This window comes from Bombina bombina, chromosome 3 (genome assembly GCF_027579735.1).
Source record: "Bombina bombina isolate aBomBom1 chromosome 3, aBomBom1.pri, whole genome shotgun sequence".
Classification (NCBI taxonomy): Eukaryota; Metazoa; Chordata; class Amphibia; order Anura; family Bombinatoridae; genus Bombina; species Bombina bombina.
Genome location: NC_069501.1, coordinates 1,230,643,671 through 1,230,661,710, shown reverse-complemented (window position 1 = coordinate 1,230,661,710; position 18,040 = coordinate 1,230,643,671). Strand labels below are relative to the sequence as shown.

At 40.7% G+C, this 18,040-nt stretch overlaps 1 protein-coding gene across 2 annotated transcripts in view; it reads left to right on the top strand.

The window, feature by feature from the left end:
* The window catches only part of GDPD5 (glycerophosphodiester phosphodiesterase domain containing 5), a 903,012-nt gene that overhangs the window by 47,310 nt on the left and 837,662 nt on the right, over positions 1-18,040 (top strand). Inside the window, exon 1 of one of the 2 annotated variants that reach the window (XM_053708706.1) lies at positions 9,170-9,246. The exons of the other annotated variant lie outside the window; for it this stretch is intronic. The gene's annotated coding sequence lies outside the window, so the exon portion shown is untranslated. Of the gene's footprint in view, positions 1-9,169; positions 9,247-18,040 lie in introns of those variants that run through there. 2 annotated transcript variants of the gene reach the window in all.

The window sequence follows — 18,040 nt, the reverse complement described above, 5'->3', positions numbered from 1 at the left end:
CATTCTCTTTACCCCCTAAGGCTGGATAATAAAATTAAACCTGCTCAGGCAGCTTCCTCCATAAACTGTTATTTATAGATCTGTGAATCCTGTTTCTCTGTCTGTGCAGCCTCCGTTTAATCGTTGTGTATGTGATTCATTTGTGTATGGGCACTTGCCTTGCCATTTGTTCTTGCATTGAGTACAAAAATGGTAATATGGCCTTTTTCATAATTTGTCTGCATTTTTATGTACCATCTTATTGTAGAATTTATATTGCTGGCTAAAAATATAACATGCTATATTCGGACACAAAGTTCTGAGATGTGTAGGTTATTTTTTCTACTATGGGAATAGTTTAAAATGACACCATACTCCAAAAAAAAAAAAGTCTATCAACATGTTTGAGTAAAAAGGGCTGTTGGATTCTTCTACTAAGGAATACATATTATTTATGGTTCATCTGTTACTGCTGTATTAATGTTCATTGGTTCATAAGCTCTACAGATAACCAATAATAATAAGGATTTCTCCCACAATTGGTGTAGAGGGACACAACTTCACAACCCTTTGTGATTTGTGCAATATTTTTACTATATAAGAAGATGGGAAGATAATATTGTTATTATTTATAACGCTGCTGACCATGAATACGTTGGTTTAGGCTAATGCTTTGTGCTCATTGTTGGTGTGTTGTTGGAACTCCTCACATTTGATCATTGTCTATCTTAACACCACTTTATCAGTAAGATTCTGTTATGTTGTCTTCTAAAAGCAAATTCTGCTGTTCTGATGGAATCTTAAATATGATGCTATTTTGAGCATTATTTAAAGGGACATAATTTCCTACATTTTCTTTCATTCAACTGCTAGAACAGGCAATTTGAAACACTTTTTCAATTTACTTCTATTATCAAATTTACTTTGTTCACTTGTTTGTTGGAAATAATACCTAGGTATGCTCAGCAGGGGCAGTGCACCTATTGGGAGCTCGCTGCTGATTGGTGGCTGCACTTATATGCCTCTTGTTATTGGCTCACCTATTAAGTTCAGTTAGCTCTCAGCAGTGCATTGCTGCACCTTCAACAAAGGCTACAAAAAGAATGTCAATCTGATAAAAGAAGTATATTGGAAAGTGTTTAAAATTGCATGCTGAATCATGAAAGATTTTTTGGGGGTTTCATGTCCCTTTTAAAGAGACATTGTACTATAAAATGTTCTGCCCTTTAATGTGTACCAAGTGATTAATATTATCCTGGAGTAATAAATTGCATACAAATAGCTCCTTTACCTTTTATTTTCTCATTTGAATGAGCTGTTTTGCTATACTGAATATATGATTACTGCAGTAATGGCTATAGAAAAGCTATGTAAGCAAGAGGCAGCTGCAGAAAGCAACCTTCCAGTGGTAGATGGGTAGCCTACTGAGCCTAGTTCATTGAAAATGGCATTCCTGCAGCTTATATGACAAGCTATTATATTCTTCATTCCTGAGTGCAGTGTCCCTTTAATAGATTCCAGAAGCCAAGGAGCTTTCTTTCTTTCTTTCGTTCTTTCTTTCGTTCTTTCTTTCTCAAAATGGTTGGTTGACTCTCTAATAGCTTCTAGTAGTGCATTCCTGATCCTACCTAGGTATGCTTTTTCAACAAAAAATACCAAAAGAACAAATTAAATTAGATAATAGAAGTGAATTGGAAAGGTGTTTTAAAATCACATGCTCTGTCGGAATCATGAACGTTTAATTTTGACTTTAGTGTTCCTTTTAATCCGTCAGGATTCCTTATAACAGGGCTTGACAAATCTATTTGAGACCTAAAAGGACATTCTAGTATAAACGTTTTTAAGAGCTTTTTATTGTTTACTATGTGAAAGAGTTGCCCTTATGGAGCTGCCTCATTGCGTATCCTTTTCAACACGTGGTACTAAGGACAAGATTTATCAATCTGCAAACACACATAATGTACATGTTGTTGACCTGTCTGCATCAGATTGCAAATTCTGCGTCGCATTCGTTTCCTATGTTTACCATTGCACGGGCGAATGCTCGTGCAATGCCACCCCCTACCCTTGCACAACCAATTGCATGAAAGTAAGGCTTGTGAATCACCAGATTTAATGAATTGGTGAGAGGGTTTAGGAAGCAGCGGTTTAAAAAGCTGCTTCATAAATATCAGTTGCAGGTTCAAATGAGCGAGCCTGCAATACATTCACCTCATGATAAATCCTAAGAGAATGAAGCGCACTCCTTAATAGAAGTAAATAAAAAAAAAAAAAGTCTCTTTAAAGGGACAGTCTAGGCCAAAATAAACTTTCATGATTCAGATAGAGCATGTAATTTTAAACAATTTTCCAATTTACTTTTATCACCAATTTTGCTTTGTTCTCTTGGTATTCTTAGTTGAAAGCTTAATTTAGGAGGTTCATATGCTAATTTCTTAGACCTTGAAGCCCACCTCTTTCAGATTGCATTTTAACAGTTTTTCACCACTAGAGGGTGTTAGTTCACATATTTCATATAGATAACACTGTGCACGTGAAGTAATCTGGGAGCAGGCACTGATTGGCTAGACTGCAAGTCTGTCAAAAGAACTGAAAAAAGGGGCAGTTTGCAGAGGCTTAGATACAAGATAATCACAGAGGTTAAAAGTATATTATTATAACTGTGTTGGTTATGCAAAACTGGAAAATGGGTATTAAAGGGATTATCTATCTTTTAAAACAATAAAAATTCTGGTGTAGACTGTCCCTTTAAAATTACTTGCTCTGCCTGAACCATGAAAGTTTGTTTGACTTTCATGTCCCTATAAGAGTCACTTTGAACGGCTAAGGAGCTAATTTTCAGCAGTATATTTGATTCACATGTGGTGACTCAAGGCTCCTAATATATTTTTTTTATACAAACGTTTACAGATGTGATCTATGTATAAAATTATGGAATCTTCAGTTGCGCTTAAACAAAAGTCCAGTTAGCACCTCAACATTTCAATATGTGTTAACTTTCATGAACCGTTGTTAATCCCTATTGTAGGGAATCCACATAGATTTAAAGTGATAGTAAATCCTAGTGTTTCAAAAACATTAGGATTTATCAACACTAAAAATAAAGGCCACCTTCATTCATCAGTTTAAAGGCACCTTTTCATTTGTTTGTTTTTTTTATTTTGCTGCAAGCTTCAATGCTATGCCCAGCGGTTCTGGCAGCCCATGGCACTGCTAATTTTTTCTTTGAGATGTTACCACCTCTTAGCACCTCATAATTAGATATTCTATAGCTAGCAGGTGGGGATGGGAGAGGCAGATACCAACCCATTTGAAAGGGTGCTTCTGCAGCAGTTTTGAATGCAGTGAACCCTTCTCAGCTGCTTGCCTGAGTATATTATCCGTTTAATGAATCTAGACTAAGGTCTAGAAATTCCTCAGCAAATCTCAACCACCTCTTGCTGGCAGGGGAGAGATTAATGGCTTTGTTTTTGATGAGCTGTGTAAAATTATTGTATAGTTTAATTACTATTGGCCTGAGATTTAATATGTGCTGACTAATAATCTGGCAATTGTAACCAAGTTGTAAATGTTGGCTACCTTCTACGAATAATGTGCTAATTTATTGGATGTGATGAGTGCCTGCTGTACACACACGTGTACACTGACATGTTTCTGTACACAGTCAGGCTTAAAACACGCATTTTGCACATTTCCTCATGCCATGTTTTTAAACACCAGTATGGCTGGAATCCCTTAAGTTGCCTTTGATTGCACCAAATGTATAAAGCATTTTGTTGTTTTTAGCAGAAATACATCTTAAAACTGAAACAAGATTAACCTCTTTCTTTTTAGGGGTTTACAGAGCTAACAGACTGAAACCATTGTGAAACCTTACTCATGCTTGTATATTGCATATGCACATAGGTATTCAGGGAAGTCATTGATGTCACTTAGAGATCTGTACATGTTACAGCGAAGTGCTGTAAATGCTTTAAATTCACTAATTATGTCAAAAAAATAACACGTTTTTAAACCCAGAGTTTAGTTTTCCCTTTAATTACAATCAAATGATTGTGCAGTGCTCTAAACAATCATTGTTTAAAATGTAGCTGGTTTTGGCAATTTTAATTTTTTAAAGGAAATATTAATAATTTATAAATTACCTGATTCAACAGTGCTGGGTACATGACTACGGGGGAACAATGACACTGATTAATGGTAAAAAATGCAGATACAGAACACTGTCCAAACAAAACAAATAACACATGGTGATATTCCTGTATAACATACAAATAGTAGGTTTGTTACTGTGTGTGTGTGTGTGTGTGTGTGAGAAAATGTAACCGTGTGTGTGTGTAAATGTAAACTTTTCCACTGCTTCATAACTGCTGTTTCCGGCGAGCCGTTCGGAGCTTGATAATTCGGCTCCTTTGTCTCTATGTGTGTATAAATGTAACCCTGTGTGTGTGTGTGTGTATAAATGTAACAATGTTTCCATCTATAGGGGAGGAGAGTCCACGGCTTCATTCATTACTGTTGTGAATTAAGAACCTGGCCACCAGGAGCAGGCAAAGACATCCCAGCCAAAGACTTAAATACCTCCCCACCTCCCTCATCCCCAAGTCATTCTTTGCCTTTCGTCATAGGAGGTTGGCAGAGAATTGTCAGAAGATTCAGAGTAGTCTCTTATGGAGGGTAGTACTCTTCGGAATGGAACTGGAGTTTTAAGTAGCCCTGTCAACCTCTAAGTGAGAGCCTGGGTGAAAGTTAGAGTCCAGAGATGCAGGGAGAGTCTTTCTTTGAAACCATCCCGACTCAGATTAACAGCTCCACCAGCAATCGGCGTTGACGAGTTTCGCTGCCTGCTTTCTGCACTCAAGTCCATGTCAAGGGCGATGCTACTACCTGTCACACTTGAAGGGCCGTGTTCCTGTTCCATGGTGTAGATTCTGGTAAGATTGTTTCATTTTTATTACATAATGATAACACAGAAGACAGGGTCACAGTGTGGCACCTTTTATCTTTATAGTATCAAGGGTTTATATTCCTAGTAAGGGGATTATTGAACAGGGGGGACTTATACATGATATTGTTTATTGTGTCATTGTTGCGTTATGTGCGAGATGAGGCTCTGGCAATGTGTGGAACTTGAGGTGGAGTTTTTTGCGTGGCTAGTTTTGGCGTGTTTTCTCCTTAGTGCAGGGGCGGTCCTGCGAGGCATCCCATGTGACCGGGTGTGACTCCTCCATTTCCTCTGTTGATCAGCGGCGCAGGAGACGAAACAGTTCTGTAGTCCAGGTCATAGGAGGTGGTGAGTGCTCCGGCCATTGGGGTATAAAGGTGCCTGTTTATTTAGTCTAGTCCAAATAAAAGCGCATTACACATTAGAGGGTACTCCCTCTTTAACCAAACCTCATATCTGTGTTTATTGTGAGGAGGTTCCTGTAGATCAGTCTAATCAACTATGTTCCACATGCGTTGATAGAGTTGCGACGTGTAAAAATAAAAGGATGTCTAGTACTACTGAGCCGTCCACCTCTGCCCTTAGTCCAGGAGGGTTAGTTCATGACTACGATAGACTTGAAGGATGCTTACGTTCATGTGCTAATACACAAGGATCACTTCAAGTTTTTAAGATTCGCCTTTCTGGGCAGCACTTTCAGTTTGTGGCTCTTCCATTTGGTCTGGCTACTGCCCCAAGAGTCTTTACGAAAGTTCTGGGGGCTCTGCTCACGGTGGCGAGATCCAGGGGTATTGCAGTAGATCCATACTTGGACGACATCTTGGTCCAAGCTCCGTCCTGCTGGCTGGCAGAAGACCATTCAAGAGCTCTGCTGCTTCTACTTCAATCTCATGGAAGACAAACTTAGGAAAGAGTTCTCTGGTTCCTAGTACCAGAGTGGAATTTCTGGGCACAATAATAGATTCCATATCCATGAAGATATTCCTTACAGACCAGAGACATTGCAAAATTACTTCCAATTGTCTTGCCCTCCAGACCTCCTTAAGGCCATCTGTGGCCAAGTGTATGGAGGTGATTGGGCTCATGGTGTCCAGCATAGATATCATTCCATTTGCCAGTTTCCACCTCAGACCTCTTCAGCTGTGTATGCTGAGGCAATGGAATGGCGATCACTTGGATCTATCACAACAGATTTCTCTAGACAACCGGTCGAGAGAATCGCTCTCTTGGTGGCTCTGTGCAGATCGCCTGTCCCAGGGGACATCCTTCTTGAGACCATCCTGGGAGATTGTGACTACGGACGCAAGTCTGTCAGGATGGGGAGCTGTTTGGGGCACCAAGAAGGGGCAGGGCCGGTGGACTCGAGAGGAAGCTCTTCTCCCAATCAACATTCTGGAACTTCGGGCGATCTTCAAAGCTCTGAAGGCTTGGCCTCTTCTGCGTTTGACCCAGTTTATCAGATTTCAATCGGACAACATTACCTCGTGGCTTACATCAACCATCAAGGGGGACGAGAAGCTCCCTAGCCATAAGGGAAGTATCTCGGATTCTGTTCTGGGAAGAAGCTCACAACTGTTAGCTGGCAGTCACCCACATTCCGGGTGTGGACAACTGCCAAGCGGATGTTCTCCACAGACAATCCTTTCATCCGGGGGAATGGTCTCTCCATCCCAAGGTGTTTGCAGAAATTTGCATCAGATGGGGGACGCCGGAGATAGATCTCTTTGTGTCCAGACTCAATACTAAGCTACCCAGGTATGGGTCGAGGTCCAGGGATCCCCAGGCAGAGCTGATAGATGCTTTAGCGGTTCCCTGGGGTTTCAACCTAGTGTAAATTTTTCCTCCATTACCACTTCTTCCTCGAGTAGTGGCCCGCATCAAGCAGGAGCAAGTCTTAACTATTCTCATTGCTCTGTCATGGCCACGAAGGATGTGGTTTGCGGACCTGGTGGGGATGTCGTCTCCTATGGAGGTTACCTTGTTGCAGAGATATGCTGGAACAGGGTCCCTTTGTTCATCAAAATCTAGATTCTGAGGCTGACTGCGTGGAGATTAAACTCCTATTCTTAGCCAAGAGGGTTTTCTGAGAGAGTGATTGATACACTCGTTCAAGCTAGAAAGCTGGTCACCCGTCGCATCTATCATAAGGTGTGGAGGACCTACTTATTCTGGTGTGGAGAACATGGATTCCCATGCCATAAGGTCAGGGTGTCAAGGATTCTTTCCTTTCTTCAAGATGGATTGGAGAAGGGACTTCCCGCTAGTTCTTTAAAGGGACAGATTTCGGCTCTTTCTGTGCTATAGCACAAGAGGCTCGCTGAGCTTCCTGATATCCAGTCTTTTGTTCAGGCTCTGTCTAGAATCAGGCCTGTGTTTAGACATTCCGCTCCTCCTTGAAGTTTGAATTAGGTTCTTAAGGTTTTACAGAGGGCTCCGTTTGAGCCCATGCATTCGGTTGACATTAAGTTACTGTCTTGGAAGGTTCTTTTTCTACTGGCTATCGCCTCGGCACGCAGAGTCTCTGAGATGGCAGCCTTGCAATGTGAGCCTCCTTTTCATGCGGACAAGGCTGTTCTTCACACTCGGTTGGGTTTTCTCCCTAGGTTTGTGTCTAATCAGGAGAGTGTGGTTTCTTCCTTGTGTCCTAATCCTTTTTCTTCGAAGGAACGATTACTTCATAATCTGGATGTGGTTCGGGCTTTGAAATTCTATCTTCAGGCTACGAAGGATTTTAGACAGACTTTGGCATTGTTTGTTGTCTATTCTGCAGCATCTTTTGGGAGCAAGGTTTTGTAGGCTGTGGTGCCCTTAGAATAGGGTCCACCTCTTTTTTCCCCTTCTGTTTTTTTCATTCAGTGTCCTCTAGAGCTTGGGTATATGTTTCCCACAAGTAAGGAATGAAGCCGTGGACTCTCCTCATATTAAGATGGAAAACATAAATTATGCTCACCTGATAATTTAATTTCCATCTGTATGAGGAGAGTCCACGTCCCCCGCAGGTTTTTTTTCTCCTTTGGGCGGACCGAAATTTTTGTTTGTTCTTCTGGCACCATTTATACCCTGATATTTCTCCTACTGTTCCTTGTTCCCTCGGCAGAATGACTGGGGGATGAGGGGAGTGGGGGAGGTATTTAAGCATTTGGCTGGGGTGTCTTTGCCTTCTCCTGGTGGCCAGGTTCTGTATTTCCACAAGTAAGGAATGAAGCCGTTGACTCTCCTTATACAGATGGAAATGAAATTATCAGGTAAGCATAATTTATGTGTTTTTTTTTTTTGTTTTTTTTCTTACTGGCGACAGGATTTTCGCCAGTCGTCTGCCCTGTTGTTTGTTTCTCTGGGAAATGTTAAGGTCAGAGAGCTTCTGCTACTTCTCTGTGTCTGTGTGGTTGAGAAGTATTTTTCATTTTGATTATGAGACTGCTGGAGAGCAGCCTCCTGGGAGAATTAGTTAATTCCAATAGGGCTGTATTTCCTTCTTGGACTTTCAAGAATGAAGTTTCTGTGGTACAGATTTGCAAGGCTGCAACTTGGTTTTCTTTGTTTACTTTTTGCCTCGGACGAGGCGTCTTTTTTGAGAAAGGTTTTCCAAGCAGTGGTGCATTCGGTTTTGGTCTGCCTGTCTTGTCCCTCCCTATTCATCTGTGTCCTCTAGCTTGGGTATTGGTTCCCAACAGTAATTGATGAAGCCGTGGACTCACCATATCTTAGGAAAGAAAAGAAAATGTATGCCTACCTGATTTATTTCCGAATGTGGTGAGTGCACGACCCCGCCCTTTATTTCACAACCGTTATTTTTGACTACACCTCAGGCACCTCTACACCTTGTGTTACTCCCTTTTTTTTCTCCATTTCACTTCGTTCGAAAGACTGGGGGTTGTGGGAAGGGAAGTGATACTTAACAGCTTTGCTGTGGTGCTCTTTGCCTCCTCCTGCTGGCCAGGAGTAATATACCCAACAGTAATTGATGAAGCCGTTGACTCACCATATCCGGAAATAAATAAATTTATCAGGCAAGCATAAGTTTTCTTTCTTTTGCTATCTATTGCTGGTTAAAATAACTTTAATTGCCTATACAATAATAAAAGCTTTGCATGTTTTTATTTTTCTCCTTTCGCAGAGCGACAGAAGAGCTTACTGCTGTTATCCTGAGATTGTCTGTCTGTGTATAAAGTAATGCTACAATAAGTCTTGCCTTTCACCCCCCTCCACGGAAAGGCGGGCTACGAGACGTGCAGACTGCCCTTATACTGAAACTGTCTAGGACAATGCTACAGTCTCACTGTATTCTTGCACCCTCTGACATAAGAAGTACACATTTACAGGTCTGTGACATTGTTGTCTTTTTGATAAGCTATATCATACACTTCAGTTTGAGTGGAAGTGCTACATTTTTGTTCTGTATTAGTCATGAGGACTTTTTTTTTTAATATATATATATATTTGTTTTGTAGCTATAAAAGTGCCATTGCAAGTTATATCTGTCAAAAAGCTGTCCGTGTAAACAGTCAGTGAGCACCACGTCTATTGCAGTGTGCAAGAGTATGTGAGCTCCAAGATAGGTAGTGCCCAGTATGAAGATGTGAACCTTCCCCAAGCAGCACCTGTGTTTGGTTAAAATAAGAGCACTGAAGAGAGTGTCGGGTACAGGAAAAAAATATTAGTGTGTGGTTATCCTGCTACTGTAGTCGTACCCAGCAGTTTAATGTCCCTTTTGTGTGGGACTCTGCTCTCTGTTTGACAGTGACAACTCCCATTGAAAATAATTGGTTTATCCAGCACAAGAACATTCATTTTTCAAATGTCAAAGCTCTCTAAAATATTCTCTTTTAGGGCTGATGATCTACAGCTCTCTACTCAGGTTAGATGATCCAAGACGTCTTGTCAGTACTATGAGGTCCCTCAAAGAATTTTAGAAAGACAAATTTTAGCTGGAGAATTGTTTATCTCTATGTGAAGTTCTGGATGTGAATGAGAGACACCTAAATTGTAATATAATGCTCAAAGAAAGACCCAAAGATTTTGAAAGATTTCTGTCCATGCTGACAAGTTTTTGCTCATCGGGCCCTTAGGAATGTGTTGGATGTCTCTAACCTTTTAACGCCATTGTAGCGTTCTATTCCATCCTAACAACGCTGGGCTTTAGCGCCATTAGGACGGAATAGAAAGTCCAAGCCGTTTGGCTGTCCTTAAGCCAACGGTGCTTCCTGGATGGGATCGCGGTCTGGAGGGTGTGCCTAGCTTCAAAGGTACAGCTTCCTTACCCGATCCTATCATTGAAACATATATATTTTTTATTATTATCATCAAAAATGTATTGAGTGCTGCCAAATTAGGGGTATACAATGGCAAAGATCTGTGACAAGATACAAAGACATAATAGACTTCGCAAAACAAGTTAGTGCAGGAGGAAGAGGGCCCTGCTCCGAAGAGCTTACAGTCTATAAGTGCATAAGGTTTGGTGTAGCTCGTCATGTCGTTTATAGTTTCAGCAGTGAGTCAAGGCAGATCAAGATTTATTCTGGTTTTTATATGCATGAGAGAAAGCGGACACAGAGGTAGAAAAGTCAAAATTTAACTGTGCATTTTAATTTTAAATAGAAGCAATTTTGCAATAAAGTTCCATTAACAAAAGTGCTTCTTGTAAATGATTACTGTCCTTCAGCTGCATACGCACATATGCTGTGTATTGTGAAGGATAGGCCAAATGACCACATGCTACCAAACAAGCACCACTGAACAGAAAGCATTGGTAATGTGTAGCACATTTTGTAGATTTTAGTATAAAAACTCATTGATGGTAATTTCCTATATAACTGTTAACTACAAATGTGGTTATATTCTAGTTTTATTTTAGGGGTTCTCTTTAACGTGTCAGTATAATGTAATGTGGCTCCCAGTTAGTTGCACCATTAGTGTATGAGGAATAGCCTTTAAACTGACATTCCAGACAGAATTGGAATCCACATGGGTGCATTTCAGTTTTGAATAGAATAATTTTGCAATATAAGTGTATTTGCAAAAATGCTTCTTATAAAGGCTACAGCTGTTTAAACAAGGTACTTGCACTATCTGGTAATTACTCAAATTGTTAATTGCTGATATTTAATATTCTTTGCAATTCAGTGCTGGGAGCTAGCTGGTGATGGTGGCTACACACGTATTTAGCTTATCATTGGCTCACCATATGTGCTAAGCTAGCTCCCAGTAGTGTGTTGTTGTTCAAGCAGTAGTGCAATAATAAAATGCTTTAGAAAATTCAATTTTTGCACTTTAATTTCCTGTTAATGATAGGAATATAGATTACTTTATAAAGCAAGACATTTTAAATAGGGCGTTTTCTTGCTAATATTATCTAAATTTTGAACTCATTCTTAACTGTCTTCAGTATTTTAATTTTGCACCATGAAGGTTTTCAGTGTTACATAAAATATTGGCATCACAAAGTAATATGGAAGGTAACATCCCTTTTTAATATAAAATTGCTAAATGTACATAGCAGTCAGTAAGACTTTTCTCTCTGTTGTGGCAACTTCACATTCCATAATAAATGTCAAAGGCGTTCTCGCTGCCAGTAATTTATCGCCCTGCACACTATGGCGCTACATCATGCGTAGCACGTCAGTTTTGTCCTTCGGCCTTGACCAGCAATGCGCTGACACTCTTGCAGTCTCTGAGAAATGTAATCTCCAGATGAAAGCTGTGGTATTTTCTAAACTGTGCATCAATAAAAGTGATTATCTGAATTTTCCTAGAACCCAAAGATTACTTTTTTTTAATTTTAAATATTTTTATTGAGGAAATGGGATACATACACTTTATATAGTAAATGCAATATAGTAGTTAATCATATCTGATTATAGTTGTACAACAATATTGAAAATCCTCCTTTTACAGTCCCCAAAAACAGTAATGCAGATCACTCTTGGATCTGTTCTGGTGCTTAAGAAAAACCAAAGGGGTTAATATGCAACATAAAACATAAATAAAAGATTACATAGGAACAAACTGCATCACATGAAAAAATAAACAAAATATGAAGAAACTACTCATTTCTAGTCGGTAGGAAATGGATGCATGAGTCAGGACTGGTTACTATATTAGTACAAATCTCACAAAGGCAAGCAACTGTCATTTATAAACTTGTAAAACTTGGCAAAGCGGATAAACATTTTTTTTCCCCTTAAAGGGACAGTCTACACCTAAAACAACGTTACCCCATAGTTACGATCTCATGATTACAATTATATCGATACCCTGGACCCCTATTATCGTGTATCCGCTTACCCACTTTTTCAGAAAAATAGTTTTTATTCCTTGATTCAAACATGGCTGTTTAACTCCTCCCATTAGCTTCTCCTCCTGTCTTCTCGAGTCCTGATCTTTCCCTATAACACTCGTGCACGGACTAAACAGTGACCTCATTAGACCCTAATACGCATGCGCAATTATCCTCGGCTCAAAACCGGAAGTCGGTAATTATCTCTGCACACACAGAACGGGTAACTCTTTTTTTCTTTCCCTCTGCAGAAGTAAACTAAAGCCGCATTGCTAAATAATAGGTAAATAAAAGTTAATTAAATGCGATAAACTAATCTTGTTAGTTTGCAGACTGTGTACGAATACTTCCAATAAATAAACACTGGTACTTCTGTGAATTCATAGCGGTAAAAAGATAGATCGAAACTTTGGTTCCGGATACTTGGTTCCCAGTTACGTTGCGCATGCGCGAAGCAATGAATGCGCGATACAGTTTTTTAATCGGTGATCAGTTTTTTATTGGACGGTGCAAACTAAGAGAGTGGGTGACGTATTGTGTGGGCGGATCGGAGCGGCCATTTCTAACAGTCAGAATCTAACTTTTCATGGAGAATAACTCTGGATGTGTACAAGTCTCGATATGGTTGCAGGGGTGAGCAAACAAAATCTGAACATTATCTAACGGATGGATTAAGGTTGTTTTAGGTGTAGACTGTCCCTTTAAAATATAATCTATAAGAGATGTCTTAGACGGCTGTAGACATATACAGGTAGCCCTCAGTTTACGCCGGAGTTAGGTTCCAGAAGGAATGGTTGTAAATCGAAACCGTTGTAAATTGAAACCCAGTTTATAATGTAAGTCAATGGGAAGTGAGGGAGATAGGTTCCAGGCCCCTCTCAAAATTGTCATAACACCTAATACATTTAGCATTTAAAGTCTTCATTTCAAAGCTTTAAAAATAAACGGCATTATAAACCTAATAAAATCACACAACACAGAATATATAATTAAACTAAGTTAAATGAACAAAAACATTTGCTAAACAGCATTATAAACCTAATAAATAATCACACAACACAGACTTCACTTGCATTTTTCTGCAAAAAGTTCTTTCTATGCATTCCAATCTGGACTGATTTATAGACAGGAAGATCTTGTTCCTTTGAAATCTGCTCGATAGCTCAGGTCTGGTTAAACTGATTAATTTCAGCTTGCTTGGCTTTGCTGCAACACAAGCGGACAGCTCCACCTACTGGCTATTTTAATAAATGTACTGCTTCTCAATGCTTTTCAATAGCAGTCACATGACTGGAAAAAAAGGTTGTTATTCTGAAACGGTGTAAATTGAACCGTTGTAAAACGAGAGCCACCTGTACTCTTAACATGTTGTTAAGGCTAAGCGTACAACTATACCTATTGAGGACAGTTGTGCTTTCAAAGATCCTATGGATAAAAAACATTAGAGGGTCTCCTAAAGAAAATATTTGTTCATCAGGGTTTTCTTCTCCAACCTATAGCGTGCATTGTTCCCGTAACTACTGCAGCTGCTTTTTGGTTTGAGGCTCTGGAGGAAGCTCTTCAGGTTGAGACCCCATTATTCTGGATAGAATTAGGGCTCTCAAGCTAGCTAATTCTTTCATTACAGATGCTGCTTTTCAACTGGCTAAATTAGCGGCAAAGAATTCAGGTTTTGCCATTTTAGCGCGCAGGGCGTTATGGCTTAAGTCCTGGTCTGCTGATGTGTCAACAAAATCTAAGCTTTTAGCCATCCCTTTCAAGGGTAAGACCCTATTCGGGCCTGAACTGAAAGAGATCATTTCAGACATCACTGGAGGGAAAGGCCATGCCCTTCCTCAGGATAAGACAAATAAGATGAGGACCAAACAAAATAATTTTTGTTCCTTTTCGAAACTTCAAAGGTGGTCCCTCTACCTCTTCCCCTGCTGCAAAGCAAGAGGGGAATTTTGCTCAATCCAAGTCAGTCTGGAGACCTAACCAGACTTAGGAACAAAGGTAAACAGGCCAAGACGCCCGCTGCTGCCACCAAGACAGCATGAAGGGGTAGGCCCCGATCCGGGACCGGATCTAATAGGGGGCAGACTTTCTCTCTTTGCTCAGGCTTTGGCAAGAGACGTTCAGGACTCCTGGGCTTTAGAAATCATAACCCAGGGGTATCTTCTAGATTTCAAAGATTCTCCTCCAAGGGGGAGATTCCATCTTTCTCAATTGTCTGTAAACCAGACAAAAAGAGAGGCGTTCTTACGCTGTGTAGAATACCTATATACCATGGGAGTGATCTGCCCAGTTCTGAAAACAGAAAAGGGGCAGGGGTTCTGCTCCAATCTGTTTGTGGTTCCCAAAAAAGAGGGAACCTTCAGACCAATTTTAGATCTCCAGATCCTAAACAAATTCCTCAGTCCCATCCTTCAAGATGGAGACCATTCGGACTATTTTACCAATGATCCCTTCGGTTTGGCCACAGCTCCCAGAATTTTGACAAAGGTGCTAGGGTCCCTTCTGGCGGTTCTAAGGCCGCGGGGCATAGCAGTGGCGCCTTATCTGGACGATATCTTAATTCAGGCGTCGACTTACCAGCTAGCCAAATCTCACAAGGACATTGTGTTGGCTTTTCTAAGATCTCACGGGTGGAAGGTGAACGTAAAAAAGAGTTCACTTATCCCTCTCACAAGAGTTCCATTCCTGGGAACTTTGATACATTCGGTGGAAATGAAAATTTTTCTGACGGACGTTTGCTCGCTTGCATCTCAGACCACTACAACTTTGCATGCTCAAACAGTGGAATGGGGATTATGCAGATTTATCTCCTCAGATAAATCTGGATCAAGAGACCAGAGACTCTCTTCTTTGGTGGTTGTCACAGGATCATCTGTCCCAGGGAATGTGTTTCCGCAGGCCAGCATGGGTCAAAGTGACGACGGACGCCAGCCTATTGGGCTGGGGTGCAGTCTGGAATTCCCTGAAAGCACAGGGTTTGTGGACTCAGGAGGAGGCTCTCCTCCCGATAAATATTCTAGAACTGAGAGCGATATTCAACGCGCTTCAGGCGTGGCCTCAGCTGGCTTCGGCCAGATTCATAAGATTCCAGTCGGACAATATCACGACTGTAGCGTATATCAATCATCCGTGGGGAACAAAGAATTCTCTAGCGATGATAGAGGTTACCAAAATAATTAGATGTGCAAAGACTCACTCTTGCCATCTATCAGCAATCTATATCCCAGGAGTGGAGAACTGGGAAGTGGATTTCCTAAGTCCTCAGACTTTTCATCCGGGGGAGTGGGAACTCCATCCGGAGGTGTTTGCACAATTGATTCAGCAATGGGGCACAACAGAATTGGATCTGATGGCGTCTCGTCAGAATGCCAAACTTCCTTGTTACGGGTCCAGGTCAAGGGATCCTCAGGCAGTACTGATAGATGCTCTAGCAGTATCCTGGTCGTTCAACCTGCCTTATGTGTTTCCCCCATTTCCTTTCCTTCCTCGTTTGATTGCCAGAATCAAACAGGAGAGAGCTTCAGTGATTTTGATAGCACCTGCGTGGCCACGCAGGACTTTGTATGCAGACCTGGTGGACATGTCATCTCTTCCACCATGGACTCTGCCACTAAGACAGGACCTTCTGATTCAAGGTCCGTTCCAGCATCCAAATCTAGTTTCTCTGCAGCTGACTGCTTGGAGATTGAACGCTTGATTTTATCCAAGCGGGGTTTCTCTAAGTCGGTCATAGATACCTTGATTCAGGCTCAAAAGCCTGTCACTAGGAAAAATGTATCATAAGATATGGCGTAAACATCTTTATTGGTGCAAATCCAAAGGCTACTCATGGAGTAAGATCAAGATTCCTAGGATTTTGTCCTTTCTCCAATAAGGATTGGAGAAGGGGCTATCAGCTAGTTCCTTAAAGGGACAGATATCTGCTTTATCAATTCTACTGCATAAGCGTCTGGCAGATGTTCCAGACGTTCAGTCGTTCTGTCAGGCTTTAGTTAGAATCAAGCCTGTGTTTAAACCTGTTGCTCCGCCATGGAGTTTGAATTTAGTTCTTAAAGTTCTTCAAGGGGTTCCGTTTGAACCTATGCATTCCATAGATATTAAGCTTCTATCTTGGAAAGTTCTGTTTTTAGTTGCTATCTCTTCGGCTCGAAGAGTTTCTGAATTATCTGCGTTGCAATGCGGCTCGCCTTATCTTGTTTTCCCTGCTGATAAGGTGGTTTTGCGTACCAAACCTGGATTCCTTCCTAAGGTTGTTACTAATAGGAATATCAATCAGGAAATTGTTGTTCCTTCTCTGTGTCCTAATCCTTCCTCTAAGAAGGCGCATCTGTTGCACAACTTGGACGTGGTTCGTGCTTTGAAGTTTTACTTGCAAGCAACCAAGGATTTCCGTCAAACATCTTCTTAGTTTGTTGTCTATTCTGGAAAACATAGAGGTCAAAAAGCTACGGCTACCTCTTTCTTTTTGGCTGAAAAGCATCATTCGTTTGGCATACGAGACTGCTGGACAGCAGTCTCCTGAAAGGATTACAGCTCGCTCTACTAGAGCGGTGGCTTCCACATGGGCTTTTAAAAATGATGCTTCTGTTGAACAGATTTGTAAGGCTGCGACTTGGTCTTCGCTTCATACCTTTTCCAAATTTTACAAATTTGATACTTTTGCTTCTTCGGAGGCTGTTTTTGGGAGAAAAGTTCTTCAAGCAGTGGTGCCTTCTGTTTAACCATCTGTGTTGTCCCTCCCGTTCATCCGTGTCCTGTAGCTTTGGTATTGTATCCCACAAGTAAAGGATGAATCCGTGGACTCGTCGTCTTTTATAGAAGAAAAGTAAATTTACACTTAGCTGATAAATTAAATTCTTCTATGGTACGACGAGTCCACGGCCCGCCCTGTCATTTTAAGACAGATTATATTTTTTTATTTTAAACTTCAGTCACCTCTGCACCTTTTAGTTTCTCCTTTTTCTTCCTGTACCTTCGGTCGAATGACTGGGGGGTGGAGCTAATGGAGGAGATATATAGACAGCTCGGCTGTGGTGCTCTTTGCCACTTCCTGTTGGCAGGAGGATAATATCCCACAAGTAAAGGATGAATCCGTGGACTCGTCATACCATAGAAGAAATTAATTTATCAGGTAAGCATAAATTTACTTTTTTTGAGTGTTGCTAAGTTTCTAATTATTGGTATGTATGCTCCTAGTACAATGTGATATAGTTTGAATATAATTTAGTAAAAACAATATAATAAAGATGTGGCAAACTGATTTTATTTTTTTGGGATTCACAATTAGGGTAATTAGTACTCCTCAGGTAAATGGAAGCTCTTTTGTATGGACCCTATGTGTATCTTTGGTTCACTTTATAACAGAACCATAGGGCTTAGACGATTAATTTATCGGGGTAAGAGGTGCAAACTGGAACTGCTGCCAACAATAATAAACATGGTGGGTTAGTGGACACTCTCACTAAGAAAGAAAATAATTTATCAGGTAAGAATACATTTTGTTTTCTTTCTAATGGTACTGAGAGTCCACAAAATCCTATCCTTACAAATGGGAATCTATGCCCAAGCTGTGGAGTCCACAATAAAATAGGGCGGGATTAACAGACAAGGCAGTTACCTAGTTGCAAGGCACCACCGCCTGAAGAACTTTTCTACCGATAGATGCCATTGCTGAAGCAAAAATATCTGATAAAATTTAGTGAGCGTATGGAGAGAAGACAAGGTAGCAGCTTTGCCGATCTGTTCTACCAAAGCCTTATTCTTGAAGGCACAAGATGTAGAAACCAAATGAGTGGAATGAGCAGTTATATGTGCTGGAGGCTGATAACCTGCCTCTAGGTAGG